The sequence below is a fragment of the Oncorhynchus gorbuscha genome, linkage group LG08 (assembly GCF_021184085.1).
Source record: "Oncorhynchus gorbuscha isolate QuinsamMale2020 ecotype Even-year linkage group LG08, OgorEven_v1.0, whole genome shotgun sequence".
In the NCBI taxonomy this organism is placed as follows: domain Eukaryota; kingdom Metazoa; phylum Chordata; class Actinopteri; order Salmoniformes; family Salmonidae; genus Oncorhynchus; species Oncorhynchus gorbuscha.
In genome coordinates, this window is record NC_060180.1 from 13,989,962 (window position 1) to 14,010,725 (window position 20,764).

Consider the following 20,764-nt stretch of genomic DNA (forward strand, 5'->3'; position numbering starts at 1 on the left):
ATAGATTTTTGATCATTTGGTATGGTACAAGAGGCCAGGTTTTGGCCACATTTGTTGGTTTTGGGGTAGGGAATAAGGTGTGCAATGAGAGGGTGGGCAGAGCAGGTATATTGGGTGAGAAATGAATGAAATACAGCCTATCATAAAAACTAACAGCAGCTATGTTTTGATCAGCACAGGTGGTCCTGAGCCTATCATTGTGGGTCATCATTGGTAGTATTTACCTGGTTCTCTATTAGGTATATAATTTGTCTTGCATTCCCCCAGTTGCTATGGCCTGTACCATGGTTTGGTTGACTCGGCTGTGTAAGAGAAGTAGTTCAGTCCAGTTGAGACAGCAGGTATAGGTGAGAGACTGAGAGGTCAATACTGTGACTGCCTGATTAATAATAGCAGGGGATGGTAGTTATCAATGTGTCCCCATAGCTCTTCATTCTCACTATATGCCACTAAGGAAGACCTAGCCTAAAATACCAGGAAGGTTAAATAGAAAAGACAAGAGGTTCTCATAGATTGAATACAGGGGACACCTTCTTGTACTTGAGCATGGAAATTACTATTTTACTGTTTATTTTACTTGGGAAAATATCTCTTTTTTTTAAATCAAAATGTTCATGTCCTGCATATATGGATAGTATATGCAGGAGGAAGTGAACCTGACCAATAAGAGGGGTTCCCTGCATAATGGTCTGTTTGGGTGGGATTGAGCTCCCCTACCTGTACGTGGCACCGTTGAGTTCAGGGTGCATCTGCTGCTGCATCTGCTGCTGTTCCACTGTCCAGGGCGCCGTGGTAACAAAGAACTCCTTGTTGACACAGTTTCGTAAACTGTCGGGGATACGGCCTGCATCGGAGAAACAAAAACATTCAAGTGAAGAATTAGCTCCAAATGAGTTTCTCGGTGTGTGATATAATGCATGTGTGCGTGTCTGTGTTTACCAGTGACGGCTCTGCGTATCTCTGTGGCAGCTGCCTCTCTCATCTCTAGTGAGGCCTGTTCACTGTACCAGGCCGTGTGAGGAGTACAGATCAGGTTAGGAGCATCCTTCAGAGGACCCTGGGTAAAACTACACAACAGTGGCAGTGAGAAAGACTGGCTACGGTGAACTGGATAATGGAGTTGGTGAAGTTATCTATACACACAGATAAGTGCACACGCTCACCTGAAGGGTTCTGACTCATGAACGTCCAGAGCGGCCCCCCGTATCCTGCCCTCTTTCAGGGCCTGAGCCAAGGCCTTCTCATCCACCAGACCTCCCCGGGCAGAGTTCACCAGGAACGCACCCTGTCGCATCTAAAACAAAAGCAAACCTGTTTTACTAAACATCAGGTGACATTCCCTCTCCTGTAGAATACACGTGGGAGCACACTGCTACAGTATGTGCCTGCAGTGGTGCTTTCAACCACGAAGCCCTAAGGTGCACTGCATTATGCTTCACATACTAAAAGCTTAGATTCATATCCAAAAAGGTAAACCTCTGTGTACCAAAAGAGAGCGACAGAGATGAAATGAGAGAGTCTGGATAAAAGTCATCCCTTCATCTTGATGAAAGCTTGAATTCAGGGAACAACTGTATCTGCTCTGTAAAAGGCACAAGCCCCACGCGAACACACGTATCAATGCAAACATGCACACAGGCATGAACGCACGCACACTGAGATCTGGTGACAGCAGAATACTGATGTTCTTCCAGGAAACGTATGGTATAGTTCTTTGAATATATAAATCACAAGTTAACCAGGTTCTTCCTTGATGAGACCGCCCCTCACATTTCAAAGAGGACATTGATGTTAGACTCCTATAGCAGAGTGCAGTTTGTAAAGCTGACTGCAGGTGGCAGTGGTGATCAACAACTACGCAGTGAGGGCTGGGTGCGCACTACTGTACTGTTATGGCCTATTTGAGGATTGTGTGTATGCGTGTCTGTGTGTTTGCCTGTGTGTGTTCACCTGTTTGATGGTGAAGTCGTTGATGAGGTGGTGGTTGTGTTCGTTCAGGTTGCAGTGCAGGGAGACACAGTCACTCTGGTAGAGCAGGTCCTGCAGGGTGTAGACACGCTGAACACCCAGCGAACGCTCAAGGCCGTCCTGCAGGTACGGGTCGTAGAAGATCACGTTGAAGCCAAACACCTTGGCCCGCACCGCCACCGCCTGCCCTGAACGACCTGTAGACATACATACGAATCCAGTGTCAGAAGCCGATCACAATGTAATGGATGTGTGTGTGTGTGTGTGTGTGTGTGTGTGTGTGTGTGTGTGTGTGAACAAAGCACTCTCAACAGTGGCCGTTACGAAAGACAGACATCTCCTGTGACCCACCGAAGCCGATGAGGCCCAGCGTTTCTCCTCGGATCCTGGCGGCTCCGGACGCCACCTCTCTGATCTGCTCCACGCTCTGGACCCGCGTGCCCTCCCGGAGAGCCTGGTACAGCCAGGTGTTCCGCCGGTACAGGTTGAGAATGTGGCACAGAGTGGAGTCTGCGGTCTCCTCCACCGCCGCCGACGGGATGTTACACACTGCGATGCCTGGCAGAGAGAGAGAGGGAAGACAGGGTGAGGGATGAAGAAGGACAAACATAAATTAGAAGCTCTATGCACAGCTGGTTATGAAAGGAACAACTAAGTGTCCCAAGACACATGCAAAAACTGCACACTTGGAAAGGCAATGACATATTCTTCTGCATTATAGTGCACAAATATGAAACAAACAACATATTTCACACCAGGCTTCAATGTTTATTGAGGATTTTGTGTTTTAATTAAGTGACATGCCCAGAGCAAAACTAAGTCTGTGGGGGAGTATTTCTTATCAATGTTTTCACAGCTTTTGTCTGTGTATTTAAGGGCTAATACTCCAATGACATGTTATGTAAAATGATAAAAGCAGTGTTTGGTTTGGCTACATTCCAAAGAGTCTTGGCTGCAGTGCTGACCAGCGGGTTGTTGCTGTTATTCCTATGTTGTATTGGGCCCCTGCAATAAAATGTCCCCTTAGGGGATCAATAAAGTCTTATCTTATCCCTCTGCCCCCTCTCTTTTTTCCTCCTACCCATCTCTCCGGCCGCCTTGATGTCGATGTTGTCGTAGCCGCTGCCGATGCGGATGATGATGCGTAGAGCCTTGAATTTCTCCAGGTCTTCTCTGGTCAAGGTGATGGTGTGGTACATCATGGCCCCTACTGCCTCGTTCAGCACCTGATGGAGAAAGGGAGAGTCACCTTCATCCTCACCATTATCATTAAAGGCATTTCATCATTTCATCACATATTCATTTGTGTGTGTGTGTGTGTGTGTGTGTGTGTGTGTGTGTGTGTGTGTGTGTGTGTGTGTGTGTGTGTGTGTGTGTGTGTGTGTGTGTGTGTGTGTGTGTGTGTGTGTGTGTGTGTGTGTGTGTGTGTGTGTGTGTGTGTGTGTGTGCGCGAGTGCAAATGTGTACGTGTCAAAAGCCCTGCATTATCAGTATCTGTCTACGCAAACCAGGTTAGTTAGGGTGGAGACAGCCAGGGTCATAAACTAGATTGATGGTTTTCCAGATACCCAGATAGCATAGCAAGTGCCCCCTGCCAGGCACTTTGGGTAAATAATAGCTTTAAATTCTCCTCCGGCTAACTGCATTTGCTTGGCCTGCCAGATTAGCATAGATGTGAATTTCCATAAGGGTTTTATGAGAGCTAGCTGGAACCAGCGCTAGATGCTAATTCAAGGTTGAAGCTCTCCTCATGCGTTCATCTAATTGCTTAGGCTGTGCTGCTAGCCAGAGGCAAGTTTGGCTGGAGACAATACGTCCTGTGGGTTATAATGACCAATGCTGTGTGAGTCATTAAGCAAGCGGGGTAATCGCTGAGCAATGTGTCAGACTAAATGGAAATGGTATTTTTTATAACTATGGTGGGCCAGTGTTAAAATACATGGTAGGGGTAAAAAAAGCAGTTGGATATGGCCCAATAGATGTCAAAGGACCAGTTTGAGAGAATATTTCCTCCAGATCAAAATGATGTGTGGAGACAGTTGGTGTGGGGGTGGGGCGGTAGCTGTCCAGATGAAAGCTGATATCATGCTCAAGATTCATTTGTATCAATTCCCTCGCTAACTCACGGAAACAAGTCCACAAACAGATGGTTAAACTGCTAACACTGTTCTGACACCAGAGGGAGAGATAACACACGAGCATGCTAACCCTTTCGTCCATACGACACAACGCAGAGATAAGTCACCACCAAAACGTGATGAGACTAGCACTGCTTTGAATTAGACAGCGAGTCATTGTCACATCCCAACACTGCTCAAACGCAATGCCACTGAGAAGAAATGTGCAGGTTTGGGCTCCTGTCAGGGAACTATTTTGGCTCCTATTTCTCAGGCGATGCATGCAGAGGCAGCAGTGTGTGTGTTTCAGTATGTTTCAGATGAAAGTGTGTGTGTATGAGAGGTAAAGTGTATGTGTGTGTGTGTGAGTGTGTGAAATCAGTGAGTCAGCATTTGAGCCTGTGTGTGTGTGAGCCAACGTTTGTGGTTTGTTTGCGTGTGAGTCCCTGTGTGGGGCCCTTTCTCCTCTCGCGTGTGGGGCCCTTTTCTCCTCTCGCGTGTGTGGAGTGCCACCTCTGCTGACTCGTTACAAAGGCGGGAGCTCTGCCAATATCTCTACACCCAGGGCAGGCCACCCAGGGCACGTTTTGTAATGTATGCACAAACACAACAGCTGATTGGACAGAAAGGCATTGGTGCGCGCGAGCAGGGGAGCACGGAGAGGCCAGGGTCCAGGGAGAAAAGTGTCAAGAGGTCAAAAGAACCCTGGTCCTATTTTTCTCCCTCCATTCTTTCTATTTTCCAATTTCACTCGCTCCCTCTCTATGCGTCACCCCCAAATATAAATTTGTAAATGGTTCAACACTGCCTGTGCTGACAAAATCTATGTCAACAAGCCTTGTTAACAATTGATTATCACTATGAAGCTTTTCAACGCTGATACAACTGTAGGGTCAACAGACACAACACGTGGAAGTAGCTTTTTGTTAACAACCTTTTTCCAAATTTGGTATTTTACATGAAGAGGGGAAGATTTGATGTTGCAATGGTATATTGCTGATGCCTCTGTCGTTAAGGAGCGCTACATGCTATCTCAGTATATAATGACATTCCTTTCTCATAACCAGCCTCTCTATTTAACAACCAAAGGAGAGGAAGAGCATAGAGAACCAATGACATTACATCCTAATGAAATCACTTCCACTTAAATGGGAAAGGGTGGGAGAGACAATATGCTGTACTGTAATATCAGTTTTATGTTAGAGAAGGAGCAGAGGGGGAGAAGGAGGGGAAAAGACAGCTACAGTTTGAATTGAGGGCACAAACCCATGCAGTCCCTGTGTGTGTGTGTGTGTATGTTTGCATGTGTTATACCTTCTCATGGATCTCCTGTGTGGTGTGTGTGTGTGTGTGTGTGACAGTGGCCAGGTCTTTGAGGATGGGCATCTCTACTGTACAGTGTTTGCATGGGTTATACCTTCTCATGGATCTCCTGTGTGGACTGGGCGTCACAGAAGGCGACAGTGGCCAGGTCTTTGAGGATGGGCATCTCTACTGTACAGTCACGCCCATCAAACAGGGCCACTAGGGGGCGAAGGTGCATCGGCCCATTCATGATCTGGGGCCGGATACCTACACACACAGAGACAGAGAGAGAAGATAAACAGAGAGATAGAGAAGATAAACAGAGGAGAGAAGAGAAGTGAGAGAGGAGATATACAGAGGACAGAGAGAGAGAGAGAGAGAGAGAGAGAGAGAGAGAGAGAGAGAGAGAGAGACAGAGAGAGAGAGAGAGAGAGAGAGAGAGAGAGGAGATAAAGAGGAAAGAGACAGAGAGAGAGAGAGAGAGAGGAGATAAAGAGGAAAGAGACAGAGAGAGAGAGAGAGAGGGGAGATAAAGAGAGGAGATAAAGAGGAAAGAGACAGAGAAAGAGAGAGGAGATAAAGAGAGGAGATAAAGAGGAAAGAGACAGAGAGAGAGAGAGAGAGGAGATAAAGAGAGGAGATAAAGAGGAAAGAGACAGAGAGAGAGAGAGAGAGAGGAGATAAAGAGAGGAGATAAAGAGGAAAGAGACAGAGAGAGAGAGAGAGAGAGAGAGAGAGAGAGAGAGAGAGAGAGAGAAAGAGCAGAGAGAGAGAGAGAGAGAGAGGAGATAAAGAGGAAAGAGACAGAGAGAGAGAGAGATAAAGAGGAAAGAGATAGAGCAAGAGAGAGAGAGAGAGATAAAGAGCGAGAGCGAGAGAGAGAGAGAGCGAGAGAGAGAGCGAGAGCGAGAGCGAGAGAGGAGAGAGAGAGAGAGAGAGAGAGAGAGAGAGAGAGAGAGAGAGAGAGAGAGAGAGAGAGAGGAGATAAAGAGAGGACAGAGAGAGAGAGAGAGAGAGAGGAGATAAAGAGAGGACAGAGAGAGAGAGAGGGGGGGGATAGAGAGGACAGTGAGAGAGAAATTAGATAGAGAGAGGACAGAGAGCGCGAGAACAGAGAGAGAGAGTAGATAAAGAGAGAGGGAGGAGGGGGGGAGGAAACTTGATGAAAACCTGAGGGGTCGGCACATTGTTAACAATAAACTACATTCGAGAATAGATTGCAGTGTGTGAGTCTCTTTAACAGATTCACTGAACCGCACCTGCACAAAGACATTGGATGTGCATATGTAATCTTTTCCCTCCCTCACACACACACGCTGTGAAAATTGACAGTTCGATACAATGAATGCTCTGACTCCACAATCACCTGGTAAGATGGATCAATAACACACACTCAATACTTCCTGAAATGACCAACCCCTCTGCTGTGTCTCATCGTTGTGACTCCTGATAACTCCAGTTACCAGGCAACAAAGCCTTTCACCCCATGAGGTCACTCCCACCATATCACAACCCTGCAGGGGCAGTGTGTGTGTGTGTGTGTGTGTGTGTGTGTGTGTGTGTGTGTGTGTGTGTGTGTGTGTGTGTGTGTGTGTGTGTGTGTGTGTGTGTGTGTGTGTGTGTGTGTGTGTGTGTGTGTGTGTGTGTGTGTGTGTGTGTGTGTGTGTGTGCGTGTGTATGTGTATGTGCATGCTTGTGTGTGTGTTTGTGTGTACGCACTACGCACTACGCACACACACGCGTAAGCAAGCACACCCACAACTGTGTTCTGTATCTGTTACAGCATGATACTACAGACACAAGTATCTCAACCTTCTCCAAACACACTGCACAATATCACCAATGTATCATCCCTGGAGCTTTATACTCTGTGAAGGAACAGAGTGAAAAAAGAGAAGAGCGACTCTGGGCAGAATGAAACCAAATTCCATCCAAAAAAAGGAAAGGGGGGGAGAGGGAGAGAGAGAGAAAGCACTTTGCACACCACTCCTCCAGCGCACCCTCGCTCCCTACTGCTGTTGTCATGGTGATTACAGGATTTGGGCAGGATTATGAAATATTTGATTTAGTGGCGTCGGTGCTGCTGAAGAGCAGATCTGAGCTTTTCTCTCCCCTCTGTGTCCATTTCAACATCAGAGAGAACAGACTGTAACCTGTGCCCATTGAACGAGAACACAAGATAGACCAGAAACACAAAAGAAACACAGAGAAATGTGTCAGAATGTACAACAACACAAAAACAATGTCCCTTAACACCACTTGGTTCTTCACGAGTTTTCCCTAATAACAATAACCAGCTAACCACAACATCCTAAATTGTATCCAGCATAAGAAATGTATGAATTCCGTCTTGGTGGCGGTAACCAGGGAGGTTGAAATCATAACGTGACGCTAGCACTGAATGATTCGTTTTTTTCATACAGTTCAACCTAAAGAGAACACCTAATAGACTTCCTGTATAATGTCACAGCAGTGAAAGACATCCAGTTTTGGGAGGTCACCACTGAGCCCTGTGAGTGTGAAGATGTGAGGGATGGCTAGTACATACCGTGCATTCAGAAAGCATTCAGACCCCTTCCTCTTTTCCACATTTTGTTATGTTACAGCCTTAATCTAAAATGGATTAAATTAATTGTTTTCCTCATCAATCTACACACTGTGAGCAAGGCCTAATTGCCCAACTTCAGTGCTAATGCTCTTGTGGCTCACATTTACGTAAGTATTCAGACCCTTTACTCAGTACTTTGTTGAAGCACCTTTGACAGCGATTACAGCGTCAAGTCTTCTTGGGTATGACGCTAGAAACTTGGCACACCAATATTTGGGGAGTTTCTCCCATTCTTCTCTGCAGATCCTCTCAAGCTCCGTCAGGTTGGATGGGGAGCGTCGCTGCACAGCTATTTTCAGGTCTCACCAGAGATGTTCGATTGGGTTCAAGTCCGGGCTCTGACTTAGCCACTCGAGGACATTCAGAGACTTGTCCCGAAGCCACTCCTGCTTGGCTGTGTGCCAGGTTTCCTCCAGATGTGATGCTTGAGATTCAGGCCAAAGAGTTCAATCTTGGTTTCATCAGACCAGAGAATCTTGTCTCTCATGGTCTGAGAGTCCTTTAGGTGCCTTTTGCCAGGGGGCTGTCATGTGCCTTTTACTAAGGAGTGGCTTCAGTCTGCAAACTCTACCATAAAGGCCTGATTGGTGGAGTGCTGCAGAGATGGTTCTCCCATCACCACAGAGGAACTCTAGAGCTCTGTCAGAGTGACCATCGGGTTCTTGGTCACCAATGTCCTTCCCCGATTGCTCAGTTTGGCCGGGCAGCCAGCTCTAGGAATAGTCTTGGTTGTTCCAAAGTTCTTCCATTTAAGAATGATGAAGGCCACTGTGTTCTTGGGGACCTTCAAGCCTGCAGACATTTTTTTGGTACCCTTCCCCAGATATGTGCCTCAACACAATCCTGTCTCAGAGCTCTACAGATAATTCCTTCGACCTCATGGCTTGGTTTTTGCTCCGACATGCACTGTCAACTGTGGGACCTTCTAGACAGGTGTGTGTCATTCCGAATCATGTCCAATCAATTCAATTTACCACAGGTGGACTCCAAGTTTTAGAAACATCTCAAGGATGATCAATGGAAACAGGATGCACCTGAGCTCAATTTCGAGTCTCATAGCAAAGGGTCTGAATACTTATGTAAATAAGTTGTTTTTCATGTTTAATAAATTTGCAAACATTTCTAAAAACATGTTTCCCTTTGTCAGTACGGGGTACTGTGTGTAGATTGATGAGGGGGAAAAAAATATTGAATCAATTTTAGAATAAGGCTGTAATGTAACAAAATGTGGAAAAGGGGAAGGGGTCTGTAAACTTTCCGAATGTATTGTAGATACTTTTATGTATTATTATCTTTTGTGTATTATTATCTTTTATGTATTATTATCTTTTGTGTATTATTATCTTTTATGTATTATTATCTTTTGTGTATTATTATCTTTTATGTATTATTATCTTTTGTGTATTATTATCTTTTGTGTATTATTATCTTTTGTGTATTATTATCTTTTATGTATTATTATCTTTTGTGTATTATTATCTTTTATGTATTATTATCTTTTGTGTATTATTATCTTTTATGTATTATTATCTTTTGTGTATTATTATCTTTTGTGTATTATTATCTTTTGTGTATTATTATCTTTTGTGTATTATTATCTTTTGTGTATTATTATCTTTTGTGTATTATTATCTTTTGTGTATTATTATCTTTTATGTATTATTATCTTTTGTGTATTATTATCTTTTGTGTATTATTATCTTTTTGTATTATTATCTTTTGTGTATTATTATCTTTTGTGTATTATTATCTTTTGTGTATTATTATCTTTTGTGTATTATTATCTTTTGTGTATTATTATCTTTTGTGTATTATTATCTTTTATGTATTATTATCTTTTGTGTATTATTATCTTTTATGTATTATTATCTTTTGTGTATTATTATCTTTTATGTATTATTATCTTTTGTGTATTATTATCTTTTATGTATTATTATCTTTTGTGTATTATTATCTTTTATGTATTATTATCTTTTGTGTATTATTATCTTTTATGTATTATTATCTTTTATGTATTATTATCTTTTGTGTATTATTATCTTTTGTGTATTATTATCTTTTATGTATTATTATCTTTTGTGTATTATTATCTTTTATGTATTATTATCTTTTATGTATTATTATCATGGGTACGTGTCTTTGTGCCTCTCACACAGTGTCAGTCAACTATCACAGCCTTTTACATGACGAAGCACAGAGGAAGGAAATTGCCATGACAACATAGCTCTTTACAATTGTGTGAATAGGGTACCTATAGATTCAATATCCCTGGAAGGATGGAGGTCTATAGCTATTTATTGCACAGTTCACTTTCTCTCCATGGGACCGTGCATGGTAGTCTGGCTGACGCGACACCCGTGGTACACAGCGAACGAGCGCTGTGACACACTGGTCTGGCTATGGGTCCACCATAAATGCATTAGTCGCACAGAAATTGGCTGAGCTTTGATTGGTTCTCTTAAATGTTTTTCATTTTTCTTTCCTGGGTGGTTTGAGACCTGGATTTGAAAATCTAACAGTTGTATTGGAAGGGGGCAGCTTTCAGGGGCTATGTGTGGTTGTGTATGTGGGTTCTTGAGTGAGAAAGACACAGAAGAAGCAACCAGTAAAAAAAGCACAGCCCCCTTCATTATCGACGCATCCTGCCTACAACACCAAGCAGCCTTGCCAGACTCCGAAGCCAGGAAGACTTCAAGTTTGGCACTAGCCCGACTGTGTGCAGGGCGCTCTGAAGTAAAATACTGTTCCACAGACACACGCCTGAATCTCCTTACACTCCTGCAGACCCCATTAACATAGCACAGAATTGGTGAGCACAACCTCCTTCAAATACCCTATTAGCTGAGAGCAGAGGGTCACACTCACACACAGTTTAGAGGCAAGCGAAATACTGGCAACAGTCGGAAGTGGGTCAAAATACTGATGATTAATTATTTCCTTGTGGCTAATAGACTTTCAGCACCCTAATAAGTCAGAACAAGAAGCTCTGCTAAATACATGATACATTGCTGGCTAATTAGCTACTAATGAGAGCTTAATGAGGACCTAATACCTGGTCAGTAATTCTGAAGAGCTTCTTAAAGGGATACTTTGGGATTTTGGCAATGAGGCCCTTTATCTACTTCCTCAGAGTCAGAGGAACTCATGGATACCATTTTAATGTCTCTGTTCAGTATGAAGAAGGTTAAGAGGTAGTTTTGTGACCCAGTGCTAAATAGCATTAGCGCAATGACTGGAAGTCTATGGGCATCTACGAGCATGCTAGCAGATATCCATAGACTTTCAGTCATTGTGCTAACGCTAGTTAGAAATTGTGCTAGCGCTAGTGAGCAACTTCCTTCAAACTGCACACAGAGACATAAAAATGGTGTCCACAAGTTCATCTGACTCCGGGGAAGAAGATAAAATCCCAAAGTATCCCTTTAAAGCAGCCTGGGAGAAAATGACATGAGGCAAGTCAACCACAGGCGGCTGGTGGCACCTTAATTGGGGAGTACGGACTCATAGTAAAAGCTATAACAGAATACATGGAATGGTATCAAACACATGGTTCCCATTCCATTCCAGCCATTATTATTAGCTGTCCTCCCCTCAGCAGCCTCCTGTAAAGTCAAATGCAAGTCACATCATGTCAAATGTGCTACAACGCCATACTGTTCCATAATGTTCTCAAAGACATAATAAAATGATAATGTATGCATACATGTTCTGGATAATCTGAAAATAGAGTGGAGATTAACAGATATGCTCACACCCACCAGCACACAGCCACACACACAGCCACACACACAGCCACACACACACAGCCACACACACACACACACACACACACACACACACACACACACACACACACACACACACACACACACACACACACACACACACACACACACACACACACACACACACACACACACACACACACACACACACACACACACACACACACACACACACACACACACACAGTAGATTTATCCAGTCTAGCCTGTCTTGTTGACTAGCCATCTTCCCCATGGGATCCCTCATCCTTACTGAACTGACATGTCCTCTGAGATGTCATCACCACAGCTGGTCCAGGACCAGTGCTTATGTAACCGAGGTGGCTCTGTGAACCACACTCACGTGACAAGTAACATTGCTGGAGACACCAAAACTTGTGTTAGCAAATTGGTTGAGAATCGCTGCTTGGGTAGCTAACAGACAGGGTCTGACTCTCTTCCTTGAAGATCACTGAAATGAAAACTAGCTCATGAGATCTACATTTGTGCCAGCTAACATCCCCAAGGACCGCTGCAAGGCCGTGTCAGGCCAACCGGTGATGTTCCTTGTTGTGGTTCCTGATATTTTTCCTCCGCCACTGTGTGTTCTGGGAACCAACCATGAGGTTACAGTTGCGTGTTCAATTAAACCCACTTGTGGTCCTAAATCAGCACTTATATAGGCTACTAATCAAATCAAATGTTATTTGTCACATGCGCCGAATATAACAGGTGAACCTTACAGTGAAACGCTTACTTAAAAGCCCTTAACCAACAACGCAGATAAGAGAAATACCAAACAAAAAAAGAAAGAAAAGTAACAAATAATTAAAGAGCAGCAGTAAAATAACATTAGCGAGGCTATATACAGGGGGTACCGGTACAGACTCAATGTGCGGGGGCACTGGTTAGTCGACCTTTGGCAGCGATTACAGCCTTGAGTCTTCTTGGGTATAACGCTACAAGCTTGGCACACCTGTATTTGGGGAGTTTCTCCCATTCTTCTCTGCAGATCCTCTCAAAATCTGTCAGGTTGGATGGGGAGCGTTGCTGCACAGCTATTTTCAGGTCTCTCCAAAGATGCTCAATTGTGTTCAAGTCTGGACCCAACTTTTTTCTAACAATGAGTAAGACATGAGGAATCCAACGAAATGGTCAAAAACCACCCACGGACTGTTCACACCCCACGCCAATCCCACCCCATCAACAAGTATACAGTATCCGTTTTCTATGTCTGACAAGTAGTATGGAGCTGCTACTTGGAATATTGTTGTATGAATGTTGAATGTCAACTCAGTAAATTTGGTGATGTTATTGTTTTCCTGTTCAGAGAAATGAGTCACTGAAGTTGTTTGGTTTATATTCCATCCCACATCCTGATATTACCATGTTTTGACCACTAGATTATGATGTTCCTGTTTATGGACAAGGTAGGACATCAACCAAATTCACTGAGAATACATTATATAGGATTAAGATGCAATACTCCAAGCCGCAGCTCCATACTACTTACATAACTGATACTATGGTATATATCAGTGATCATCAACTAGATTTTTTATTGAGCAGATGGTTGGGGGGCTGGAACAAAATTACAAATCATTTGTAGCCTGCAAATGTGACTGCAAGAAGCCCAAACCGATATAATATTTGACAAAAAATATATAGAAAATTCAAACCTTGCTTTCATTTGTATACAATCACATATCTCTCTATTATGCGTGGGGATACTTGGGAACAGATTTCCAGAATTAAAATCACTTGGAGCTAATTTCCTGTTTTTTTTACAGTCTTTTACATCCAACAATAAATATTCCATTGCTCAGAAAACTTGGGGGGGCCAAAACAACCGTGGGCCAAATCCAGTTGGGAACCCTGCTATATAGCCATGGTTGGGGTGGGACTGGCGTGGGGTGTGAGGGGTCCATGGGGGGCTTTTCACAATATATTTGGATTCCTGATGTGTAACTCATCATTCAAAAAAAGTGTTCGCCAACACGGATGTTAATTACTATATTTATTGAATATTATATGAATCCTATAGATTAAAATGGCTGCCTCCCGAATAGCGCCACGCATTATGCACTAGAGGTGTTACTACAGACCTGGGTTCGATGCCCGGCTGGGGCCAGGAGACCTATGAGGCGGCGCACAATTGGCCTAGCGTCATCTGGGTTAGGGGAGGGTTTGGCCGGCCGGGATATCCTTGTCCCATCGCGCTCTAGCGACTCCTTGTGGCGGGCTGGGCACATGCATGCTGACTCGTGTCACCAGAGTGTTTCCTCCAACACATTGCTGCGGCTGGTTTCCGGGTTAAGCGGGCAGGTGTTAAGAAGCGCGGTTTGGTGGGTCCTGTTTCACGCATGACTTGACCTTCGCCTCTCCCAAGCCCGTTGGGGAGTTGCAGCGATGAGACAAGATCGTAATTGGATCGCAATTGGAGATCACGAAATTGGGGAGAAAAAGGGGGTAAAATACAAAAAAATGCTTAATTTCTCAGAGATCAAATTATGTATCAATACAATAATGTTTCAGGAATGCTAATCTTATGTTTCCAACTACAGAAACGATTTCAGAACAATCTGAGATGGTGGGTGACGAAATCCTCTTTCTAGTGCTTTTTGAGGTGGAACGACCCACTCTTCTCTGTACTAAAGGCTCTGGTCTGTTTAGCACCACTATGGGTGTTTGGCAGGCTAGCATGAGCCCCACCCAAAGCCTGTGTCATTGGAAACCAGTGCAGGGGTAGACACTAGCCAAAACAGGGTGGAGAAAATCCACACTAGACAAAATACTAGCCTCATCTTAAGGGGGAAAATGAAAAATGAGCCCTTTGTTTTAATGGATAAAGATGCCACTGTACCATTTGAAGCCACCAATTTGATACAATGATACACTTCATAGTTAATAGAGAATCGATTACTACACTGAGCTACGTAAACACAGAAGATGCTTCGTATTTAGCTTATGGTCTATCAAAGAACACTAACACAACCAATAGATCACATTGCTCTGAGACTCAAGGAAGGAAGTGTGTCACCACCATGCAGCGTTGTTGTGATACTTCTCATTGGATGAGTTAGACAACTGGCCAACTACAGCCGCGATCTAGATGCTTTCTTGGAGTATGAAAGAAGCTTGCAGAGAGACATTAGCATCCACCCACAGATGAAGCCCAGATGTTCTGCCACTAAAATACAACTGAAATATAAAGGCCGCCTCTAAATTCCTTCATAGAAATGAGCCTTTCCTTCAGATAATAAGATAGAGTGTCTAGTTCCCATTTGGATGTCTGATCAGACAGCTCCTATTCTCTGCTGCCAGAGGGTAAGTCACAGATTTAGAGGAGAACCATTTCCTAAATAGAGCAAAACAATTGAGAAACGATCCCTCAACTACCCCTCACTTTTTCTTGGAACTTGAGTTATATTTAATTGGATTACATTAAAAGGACACTACCCTTCTCTGCTTCAGTTTGATCCTTCTGATGTAATGGAGGAAATGGAGTTAATTGTAACAACAATGAATAAGCTCTTGGCATCTTTTTTAGATTCATTCAAAGCATTTGACATGGTTGATCAATAAATATTACTTTCTAAATAACATTATTACAGTTTTCATGAATCTACATATAATTGACTATATAGTTATGTTTATGCTAGATAACAATTTGTTCATGCAAACGGCTGTGCATCTCCCAGAGCCAAAATATCCTGTGGTGTCCCACAGAGTTCAATAATTGGACCTTTGTTAGTCCTAATCTATATCAATGACGTTGCTGCTGTGTCTTCTACTGTACTTCCCATTCTCTTTGCTGATGACACCAATTTGATTTTATCATCACACAATAATTTTGATTCAGTAATTAATGACGCCAACTAAGGTATGGCCAAATTTTCTGAATGATTCCAGATTTTTTTTTAAATATATCTTTAAATGTTAAAAAATCCAACTTTATTTTATTCACTAGTAAGATTAAGAAATATTGCAACAACAACAACAAAAAGAGCCAGAATCTCAATTGGTGGGAATGAAATTTAACTAGTCACATGCACTAGATTCCTCAGAATTCTAATTGGTGGGAATGAAATTGAACTAGTCACATGCACTAGATTCCTCAGAATTCTAATTGGTGGGAATGAAATTGAACTAGTCACATGCACTAGATTCCTCAGAATTCTAATTGATGGAAAGATATCCTGGAAAGATCATATTCAAATTGTCTACACAAAGTGATGAAATCTGCGGGCTTCAACATAAATATTAGTGGTTTTGGTCATCAAGCTTGCTTCCTAACTCCATACAATAGCTCAATTTACCCATATTTAATTTCATGTAATATTGTCTGGATCAGTATATACAGCTCCTACCTACACATTGTACTCATCATACAAAATACATTTGTAAGACTAGCCACCTCCTATAATTACCTGGCTCCATCTGCACCTTTGTTTAAGAAACTCAATATCTTGTCTATTTACGACATTAGTGTATGCCAATTATACACTTCGATCTACAAATGCTCATACCTCACAGACAGTTTACCTAAACCCTTTAATGAATTCTTCCAGGTTAATCCTGAAATCCATCTATTTAACACAAGACACTGCGATAACCTTCACCTTCCCCACTGCTACATCTCACATAGTCAATTCTCTATCAGATATAGAGGTACCATACTCTGGAACTCTGATCTTCACATTGCCAAAATACCATCATCCCTCAATAGCTTCAAGCGAAGACTGGGGGTCAGCCTGATGAACCAAACTACTCAGTAATCTCCTCCATATAGCCTAACTCTCACACACTCACATATACGTTTGAACAAAACAAATATATATACACAACCATTCAAAAGTTTGGGGTTACTTAGAAATGTCCTTGTTTTTGAAAGGAAAGCACATTTCTTGTCCATGAAAATAACATAAAATGTATCAGAAATACAGTTTAGACATTGTTAATGTTGTAAATGACTATTGTAGCAGGAAACGGCATATTTTATATGGAATATCTACATAGGCGTACAGAGGCCCATTATCAGCAACCATCACTCCTGTGTTCCAATGGCACATTGTGTCAGCTAATCCAAGTTCATAATTTTGAAAGGATAGGTTGATCATTAGAAAACTATTTTGCAATTATGTTAGCACAGCTGAAAACTGTTGTTCCGATTAAAGAAGCAATACAACTGTCATTCTTTAGACTGGTTGAGTATCTGGAGTATCAGCATTTGTGGGTTCGATTACAGGCTCAAAAGGACCAGAAACAAATAACTTTCTTCTGAAACTCGTCAGTCTATTCTTGTTCTGAGAAATGAAAGCTATTTCATGTGAGAAACTACCAAGAAACTGAAGATCTCGTACAACGCTGTGTACTACTCCCTTCACAGAACAACACAGACTGGCTCTAACCAGAATAGAAAGAGGAGTGGGAGGCCCCGGTGCACAACTTAGCAAGAGGACAAGTACATTAGTGTCTAGTTTGAGAAACAGACGCCTAGAAGGCCAGCATCCTGGAATCGACTCCTCACTGTTGACGTTGAGACTGGTGTTTTGCGGGTACTATTTAATAAAGCTGCCAGTTGAGGACTTGTGAGACGTCTATTTCTCAAACTGAGTGTTGCACTCCCTCTGTACCCCTGAGCCGATTTTCCACAACAGATAAAGGGAAACCTGTCTCTTTCAATCTAAACCACCCATCTTTCTCCCCTTTTCTCTCTCCTGGAGGAGAGTGTAAGGTGACCAAACACAGGCCAACCACAGCCCCAATGACTCAATTCTGTGTGTGACAAATGCAATATATCTCCCCCTGGCCTCTAGTCTCCAGCCCACAAAACAATAAAACTGAGAAAACAAAAGGAAGTGAGGAGGATTTTCCACGGCGCGGTGATGTCAGGGCTCTGCCTCGGTGCGGTCGCCCAGTTCAGAATGGGGTTTTGTAGAAACTGCTCTCTTTCCTACTGTAGATGAAGAGCTAAGAAGGGCTCAATGGCTTAGGACCAACAGCTGGTTCTTGTTACCTAGCAACTCCCAAGCTAAGGCCACGGTTACAGGTCTGCTCAGAGTGGGGGTCTCACTCTCCTGACTCAATCTGGCAACCAGTGGTATTATAAGACAGCTTCACTCAAAATAACAGGCCTCCAAAACTGGCGCACCGAGAAAGAAAGAGGTTCTGACTCCACTAAGAAAATGACAAAGAGAGGTGCGTTAATATGTGTTATGACTTTGTCTATCAATTTATGCCAGGAAACCTGAATATGAGTAAAGTATGTCTATGACTGGTCAGTAGCCAATGGCAGCATAGTTTGAGTCCTGGTGCAGAGAGACAGTATGTGGATGGGCAGTGAGACAGCAGCGAGCTCAGCCAGAGCACTGGAACACTGCATTGCCTCAGAGAGGGCCAAAAACACACACCCAGGCACACACACACACACCCACACACATACACACAGCGCGGTGTCAGAACATGAGCTACGGTACTGTGTGTATACTTGTGTGTGAGCAACAGCAAGAGAGAGAGAGAGAGCAAGAGGGTAGAGGCCATATAATCTTCTTTTGTTGGCAGGTTTTCCCCTTCCAGGCCCCCTCGACCATACGACGCCCTGCCCCCCTTCACCACCCAGCACACCCTATCCCCCCTGTAGACACACAAAGCCCCTGCTTGTCCTCCCTCTGCCTGCCATCCTTCCCCACCCTTATCACCACCCTGCTGCCCCTGCCTTGTTACCAGCCCCACTAAACCAACCACTCCCCTGCCAACAGCTCCAGAGTGGCACAGCGGTCTAAGGCAATGCATCTCAGTGCTAGAGACGTCACTAACAGACGTTTGAATCCAGGCTGTATCACAACCGGCCGCGATTGGGAGTCCCATAGGGGGTGCACAATTGGCCCAGCGTCGTCTGGGTTTGGCCGGAGTAGACCGTCATTGTAAATAAGAATGTGTTCTTAACTGACTTGCCTAGTTAAATAAAGGTGACATTTTTTTAAGGGAAAAAAAGAGAGAGAGGGGGCAGAAAGAAAGAAAATACAGGGAGAAGGAATGAGAGATAACGAGAGCATGATAGAGTGAGGGAGAATGAGAGAGAGATGTCTGTCCTTCCTAAATGGCAGCCTTTGTGCTTCTTCAGCCAGACTTGCTCTCTAGAGCACAATTGGGGCCAGAGACAAAAGCAGGCGACTAGTGGACAGCACACTTCAGCTCCCATTCAACCACACTGGCTTTCTTTACACAGGGAACCATCAAGGGACCGTACACCACAGGGAGGGAAGCGCACGCACGCACACACACACACACACACACACACACACACACACACACACACACACACACACACACACACACACACACACACACACACACACACACACACACACACACACACACACACACACACACACACACACACACACACACACACACACACACACACAGCCTGCCACAAGCTCTCAGGGATTTATTGTGGTAATAACTATACTGTTTACAAAGGAGTTAAGCACTGTATAAGAACATACAGATATCACTCACTCACACTACTTCCAGACTGGAAGACACACGCATGACCATTCATCAATGACCTCCCCCTCAACAATCCCTCAATCTCAATACATCCCCTCCATCTTCTCTGCTCACTCACTTTCCTTCCCCTTGGATTTACACAGTTCACTGGTTTCAAGCCAAGTAGAGACATATGCACACACACACACACACACATTCTTTCATGACACACTTCATTGCAGACACGTTGAAGTTCAATTGCCTTGACAGACCCCCCTCTACACACACACTCTGACACGCACTCGCAGAACAACCAACAGGAAACATGCTCCTTGCCTGGGAAATGCTGTCTCCACATTCTTCAGATCAAGAGAGGCACATGGCAGTGGCAGAACACACAAAAAAAAGTAGGCAGGGGGGATTCTCAGTGTGTCCTGAGGGTAGGCTATCCCTTCCTCCCTCTCTCCCCCCTCTCCTCCTTTTCTCCTTTCTCCTTATTGAGTCTCTATCCACTGCTTGTTGTCCAGAAGCACCCTTCTTCACCTTACTCCCAGCTGTTCCATACTTGAAAGCGGGCTGGTGGGCGAGAGGGGCTGTAGGGGCGGGGGGGGGCAGAGCAGAGTGGCGAGAGGGGCTGTACGGGGGTCAGGGAAGGGGGTGAGCTTGCTCAGATAGTCTTTTATCTCCGGGGCATAAACAGCTCTTTTCCAGTCAGCATCCGCCAGCAATCGCCTCTCTTCTCCTCTCGTCGACCGCAAATATCTTCTCTTTCTCTGTCTTTCTCTTTCTCTCTATCCCTCCCTCCCTCCTGCACGCTCCGTCCGGGCTATTTAAACAGATTGCAGGCTTTCTCCACCAGCCTTTGTGTGAGGCCGAGAGCGAGAAAGAAAGGAAGAAAGAGAAGACAGGGAAAACAAGTGAGCAAACCAGAGAGCCCCAGCTACGCAGGGGAAAAAAAAGAGAGAAAAATGAAAAGAGAAAAAAAAAAAATCCCTAAATGAGTGCTAGTCAAAACGAGTGGTGCGACGCTCCTGGCGTGGACGAATCACTCTTCCGTTACCTCTGCTCTCACACAATTTCCTTCCCTCTTACCCCCCCCCTCCTCTTTCCCTCACTCTCCCTTTCTCTCTGTCTTATTATTTTCGATCTGGCTTTCACAGCATTTTAAGAATGCCAGCCCCCTTTTCCCCTCTCCCTCCCTTTCACACTCACTCTCTGTTATTTCTCTCCTTCTTCACCCTTCCCCCCTTTCTTAACAAAACATCCCATTTATTTTCAAACCCATTCAGTGAAGTGCACGTATGATGTGTTTTTCTCTAAAACCTGCATTGTCCCCCTAATGTCTGAAGAAAAGTACAATATCAACATCACCTGCCAACATTAAGTCAAAACACCGAGTCACACAAGGGCAAATAAACAAAAATACACACTATAAAAGAATAACATTGCAGTTGAGGATTCCTACAGCATTATGTCCACAATGAACTGGAAAACCTGGGGAAATTACT

General features: G+C 43.9%; 1 pseudogene; it reads right to left on the reverse strand.

The window, feature by feature from the left end:
- LOC124041227 overlaps positions 1–20,764 on the reverse strand; it is a 54,928-nt pseudogene that overhangs the window by 2,448 nt on the left and 31,716 nt on the right.